Source organism: Cnephaeus nilssonii (assembly GCF_951640355.1).
Source record: "Cnephaeus nilssonii genome assembly, chromosome: X".
Lineage (NCBI taxonomy): Eukaryota > Metazoa > Chordata > Mammalia > Chiroptera > Vespertilionidae > Cnephaeus > Cnephaeus nilssonii.
In genome coordinates this window covers 81,353,831-81,359,473 of record NC_137071.1, presented here as the reverse complement: position 1 = coordinate 81,359,473, position 5,643 = coordinate 81,353,831, and the positions used below count along the sequence as shown (strand labels likewise).

The 5,643-nt window shown below is 42.6% G+C and overlaps 2 pseudogenes across 2 annotated transcripts; one reads left to right on the top strand and one right to left on the bottom strand.

The window, feature by feature from the left end:
* Positions 1 to 1,085: 1,085 nt before the first annotated feature.
* Positions 1,086 to 1,987, bottom strand: LOC307096224 (E3 ubiquitin-protein ligase RNF115-like; annotated as a pseudogene). The gene has a single exon. The product of its transcript is annotated as an E3 ubiquitin-protein ligase RNF115-like (transcript).
* Positions 1,988 to 4,776: 2,789 nt separating this feature from the next.
* LOC307096023 (ferritin light chain-like) lies at positions 4,777 to 5,309 on the top strand (annotated as a pseudogene). Its single transcript has one exon. The product of its transcript is annotated as a ferritin light chain-like (transcript).
* The last annotated feature ends 334 nt before the right edge of the window (positions 5,310 to 5,643 follow it).

Genomic DNA, 5,643 nt, shown 5'->3' with positions numbered 1-5,643 from the left:
CCTAACAGCATATGTGTGTAGATGGGACACTGTTAGGCTAAAAAAAAAGTAAGGCCTATCTCTCCTAGACCAGGCTGTTTTGGACATAATCACAATAATCAGTTTGATTCCGAGGATATCCAGAACCAAGTTAACAAAGGTTTCAGAGATGATCACAGGGCTTAAAAAATTAAAATAAGACAATGTAAAAATCTCAATTCCTAAATACCAATGAATTACTAAAAACAGTGAAAGGAAGCATCAATGAAGGCATTCTATTTCTGTGAGGGAAATTATTTTAAAGTCCCCAGGACAGAAGACAGTAAACATCGAGATGGGGATCATTAAAAAACGTCAGAACCAAAGATTTCAAACATGTGTCCTTCTTTGCCTGTATGCTGCTCTGCTCTTTTGCAAAAAGGAGCCAGAATTAGATTCCTACCAATAGAAGACCCTTAAGTCATGTTCGCTGGTTTCTGTAGAAACTGCAGTTTTTGAAGTAGTCTTTAAAAATTAAATGAGAAAACCAGAGTATAATGATAAGCCACTTACTCCTTCCAAATGTAATTTTTCTCTGATTTGCTGAGGGTTCAAGAAAAATCAGTCATTTGTCTTAGATTTCTGAATTAATCTGATCTTAATTCATAGCTAATGTGGCCTAGAGTACATGCTTTTGTATAATTAAAACAGAAGGACTTACATCAGTAGGACTTTCAGACTCTGGTTCCACTGTATTTACCATAAAATACACTAATGGTAGGATGGAGGCTGGACAAGAGGGTGAAAACATCCATTACAGGGCAACATGGCAGATAGCAGGACCCTAGCTAGACTTTAAGGAGCTAATTCTATTCTGGCAGGGGGAACCCACATAATTAAGTTTCACACTTATAAAATTATCACTCTGAATTCAGCAATAAGAGGCATTTGGTTTTAGATACAATTCCATCTATAGATGCTAACTCGAAATTTAAAGCAAACACTCTGCATTAATATTATGGGTTGGGGTTTCTTACACGATTCCTAAATCCACCGACTATTTAGTTTTGATACAATTCACAGCTGGATGAGAAGACTGCCACAGCCCTGGCTCAGACATGGTCTTTAGTTTCAGAAAGTCCATCGGTCATGTAGCTGGTTGTCACTGCTAAATCTGTTGCTTGCAGAGGCCTCAGAGTTCTGGGTTTGCCAAGTAGAGTCCTCACCATTTAAGCTCTTCCTACATATAGGACATGTATCGTGCAGTTCCAACCACAGCACAATACAACTGCTGTGAAAGAAGTGGTTGCAGGGTAACTGCCGGACTTCCTCTTCAGCTGTGTAATCTTCTTTGCATACTGGACACTCTAAACCCATATCAACTTGTTCCTGAGTTACTGCCACTGTTGGAAGAGATCTGATCTTTTCCTTGTCAGCTGGGGGAGGCCCCGTGTTTTCCAGCTATCCTAAAAGCTGGGTGACAATGGCATCAAGCCCTGTTTGACCCCAGGCATAGTCCCCAGGGTTGGAGAGCAGCATCCCGCTCCAGGTAAAAGAGGAACTGCAGAATTTGCAAAGAACCCTGCAAAGATCTGTTGTATTATTCCTTCAATTGCTGGGGATCTGTCGGGACGAGTGCTTCCTTGCGATCTGTATCGCCGAGTGGAGGTCGACTTGGTCCCCAGAAGTCAGTGTGAGTTTGGTGACCCCTCTCATTGGCTCTATTATCTTGGTCCAGTGCATTGCTACTTAGAAATGGTCTAAAATCTTGTATAATCATCGTGTGGTCCAAATTGCGCCAGAACTCTGTGAAATGTGTTGATGTGCTATTGTCCATCTGGTTGCCACCACCACCTAAAAAACTGGAATCATCTGTCACTTCTTCAATAAAGCCTGATTCACATCTGGGACAAATATATTCCGGTAGTTTGGGGTTGACCTCGCCCTTGCAAAAGTGGCAGAAAAACTGATGCGCGGCAACTGTGGCGCCGGTCCTGGCTGCCGAGGCCGTCGCCATCTCCCTCTTCTGCCCCGCTGGCTGCCGGCTGCAGTCACCGCCCGCGTATTTGATTTATTAAGGTAACAACTTTTTTTAAAAAAATCCTCAGTTGAGAATATTTTTTTCCATTAATTTTCAGAGAGAGTATAGAAGGGAGAGAGGAAGGAGAGAGAGAAAGAGAGAGAGAGAAACCTCCACCTGAGACACACACAATTGGTTGCCTCCTGCAAGCACCCCTGAGTGGAGCTGGGGATAGAAGCTGCAACTGAGGTATATGCCCTTCACTGGCACTCGAACCTACAACCCTTCAGTCTGCAGGCCGACTCTCTAACCATTGAGCAAACAGGCCATGGGCAAGCATGTACTTTATCAGAGTAAAAGAGCAGAACAGTTTACTGTGTGTGGAAACATCAAATTAAAAGGGTTGGTATTCTGTTACATTGAAAATGACTTGCTAACTATATTTCTCATGTTTGACTTTTAAAGTCATTTCAAATCATCCTTTCCTTTACCTTAGCTTTCAAAGTGAAACAAAAAAGTCAGAAAGAGAGCAATGGTGAGATCAAACTCATTCACTTATTCACTGAATATTTATCAAATATCTACAATGTACAAATCATCAATAGTGAGCTAAACAAAAATAGTCCCTCCTTGGGCTGGAAGGTGGAGGGATTGAGAGAAATAAAGAATGAAAGAAAGAAAGGAAGGAAAAGAGAGAAAGAAAGAAACTCATTGACCTGGACATGATCCAGCTCATTCAGTGTGTTGATTGCAGGAGGAGAGGTGGGTGAAGGTAGAAGAAGGTGTAGGGGGGATAAATGGTGATGGAAAAAAATAAAATAAGGAAAAAGATAAAATAGTCCCTCCTTGTCCTCATGAAACTTACCATCTAATTGGGGGAAAGATAATAAATTAGAAATAGATAATATCAGCTAATGGTAAGTTTAAAAAGAAAAATTTATCAGAATGAGAGGATAAAATGTAATGTGGCCTTGCTGGTGTGGCTCAGTGGTTGAGCATAAATCCATGAATCAGGAGGTCACTGGTTCAATTCCCATTTGGGGCACATGCCGGGGTTGTGGGTTCAACCCCATCAGTGTGCAGGAGGCAGCCGATTTTCTCTCATCATTGATGTCTCCATGTCTCTCTTCCTCTCTGAAATCTATTTTTAAAAACTAATGTGGCTATTTTAGATAAAAAGGCATCTTTGAGATAATATTTGAGGAAAATTTGAAGGTAGAGAATGAGTAAAGCCACTATCCGAAAGAAGAGGGGCAGGGTCAACAAGGGCAAAACTCCAGTATGATGGGAAGGACTTGTATCCTAGCAACATAGGATGTAGTAAGCCAGGGGAAGCCTTGTAAACGATGAGGTCAGAGAAGTAGCAGGGATCCAGCTCATATAGAACCTTGTAGGTCATAGTAAGGTCTTTGGACTTTATTCTAGGAATGAGAGAAAGTCATTAGAGAATTTTGAGCAGGGAAATTACATGATTCAATTTATATATTTTTAGAAAGTGTCTTAGTCACTTCAGGCTGCCATAACAAAATACGTACTATAGACAGGATTGCTTAAACAACAGGAATTTATTTCTCACAGTCTGGAGAACACAAATATAAGACCAAAGTTCCAGCAGGGTATGTGTCTAATGAGAGCTCTCATTGAATTTTAGATAGCTGCCTTCCTGCTGTGTCCTCACATGGCCTTTACTCCATACATATGAGTTGAGAAAGGAAGAGAAAGCAAGCTCTCTGGTGTCCTTATAAGGGTATTAATCCCATAATATGGGCCACATTTTTGTGATCTCATCTAATCCTAATTGCCTCCTAAAGCCCTCATCTCCAAATAACATTACATTTGGTTAGGGCTTCAACATATGAACTTTAGGGGGACACAATTCAGTTAATAGTAGAAAGCTTAATCTGAATGTGGTATGGAGAGTAGACTAACAGAGGACAATGGTTTAAAAAAGGAGAGAACTTGCCAGAAATCTATTATAATAATATAGGTGAGAGATGACAGTTGCTTGGATGTGGTTTGAAGTGTTGGTAGTAGTGAAAGGTGTAAATATTTTAGACACATTTTGAAGGTGTAACCCATAGGATTTTCTAATAAGCTGTATGTGGGTTATGGAGAAAAAATAGTCAAGCTTCAGGTCAAGATAGTGGCATAAGTAAATGCAGTACTCAATGCCTCCCACAACCACATCAAAATTTACAACTAAAATACAGAACAGGCCGAAACCGGTTTGGCTCAGTGGATAGAGCGTCGGTCTGCGGACTGAAAGATCCCAGGTTCTATTCCGTTCAAGGGCATGTACATTGGTTTCGGGCACATCCCTGGTAGGGGTTGTGCAAGAGGCAGCTGATCGATGTTTCTCTATCATCGATGTTTCTAGCTCTGTCCCTCTCCTTTCCTCTCTGTAAAAAATCAATAAAATATATTTTAAAAAAATAAAATACAGAACAACTATCATTTAGAACCACCTGAAATCTAGCTGAGAAGTAAATACGAAGCATATCAAGACTGGTAGGAGGGGCTGAGACACAGGGTTGAATCACAGAACCTGCTGTGGCAGTTTAAAATCGCAGAACCCATGTGTGGCAGTTTAAAATCTCGAGGGAGGCAGTGCGCTCGGAGGGTCCTAGATCTGTCTCTTGCTTCAACAGTGTTTGGACAGAACAGACCCAGTGATGCCCCGCTTCCAGCCTCGGGCCACCCTCCTGCATCTTATCCATTCACCACCTTCAGATCCACCTCTGGGACCAGGCAACACACTGTTTTTTTTTCCTACCTTAACTTCTTATTGCTGAACAACCATGAGTTCCCAAATTCGTCAGAATTATTCCACTGAGGTGGAGGCTGCAGTCAACCTCCTGGCCAACCTGCATCTGCGGGCTTCCCACACCTACCTCTGTCTGGGCTTCTATTTCGACTCTGAGGATGTGGCTCTCCAGGGTGTGGGCCACTTCTTCCGAGAGTTGATGGAGAAGAAATGCGAGGGCACTGAGCATCTCTTAAAGTTGCAAAACAAGAATGGTGGCCACATTCTCTTCCAGGACATGCTGAAGCTTCCCAAGATGAGTGGGTAAAACTCAGCATGCCATGGAAGCCGCCCTGGCCTTGGTGGAGAACCTGAACCAGGCCCCTGGGTTCTACCTGTGCAGACCCTCATCTCTGTGACTTCCTGGAGAACCATTTCCTGGATGAAGAGGAAACTGATCAAGAAGATGGGCAACACCTGACTAACATCCCCAGGCTGGCCGGCCCCCAGGCTGGGCTGGGCAAGTATCTCTTCAAAAGGCTCAATTTTAAGCACGACCAGCAACCTTTGGAGCCCAGAGGACTTTAAGAGGACCCTCTGCATTCCCCTGGTGTCTCTGGCTTTTACCTGAGCATCTTCCTGAAACTACTTGTCATTCTTTTAACCACCCTGAAGCCCTCTCCCATGCATTGGACCAAATGAAACAAAGCTTTTTGCAGCAAAATAAATAAATAAACAAACAAATAATAAAATAAAATAAAATTGCGAGGGAGCCTGGTATGTGTTGGAGAGTAGGAATTTTTGAGCATGCTTCCAGAGAGGCCGTGAACTATGCCCCAGATAGAGTTGTCAGTGCTGACACCAGGCCAGGCCTTGAGATAGGGACTCATGGCCCCTTCCCAGCACGTAGGCCTTATTTCAT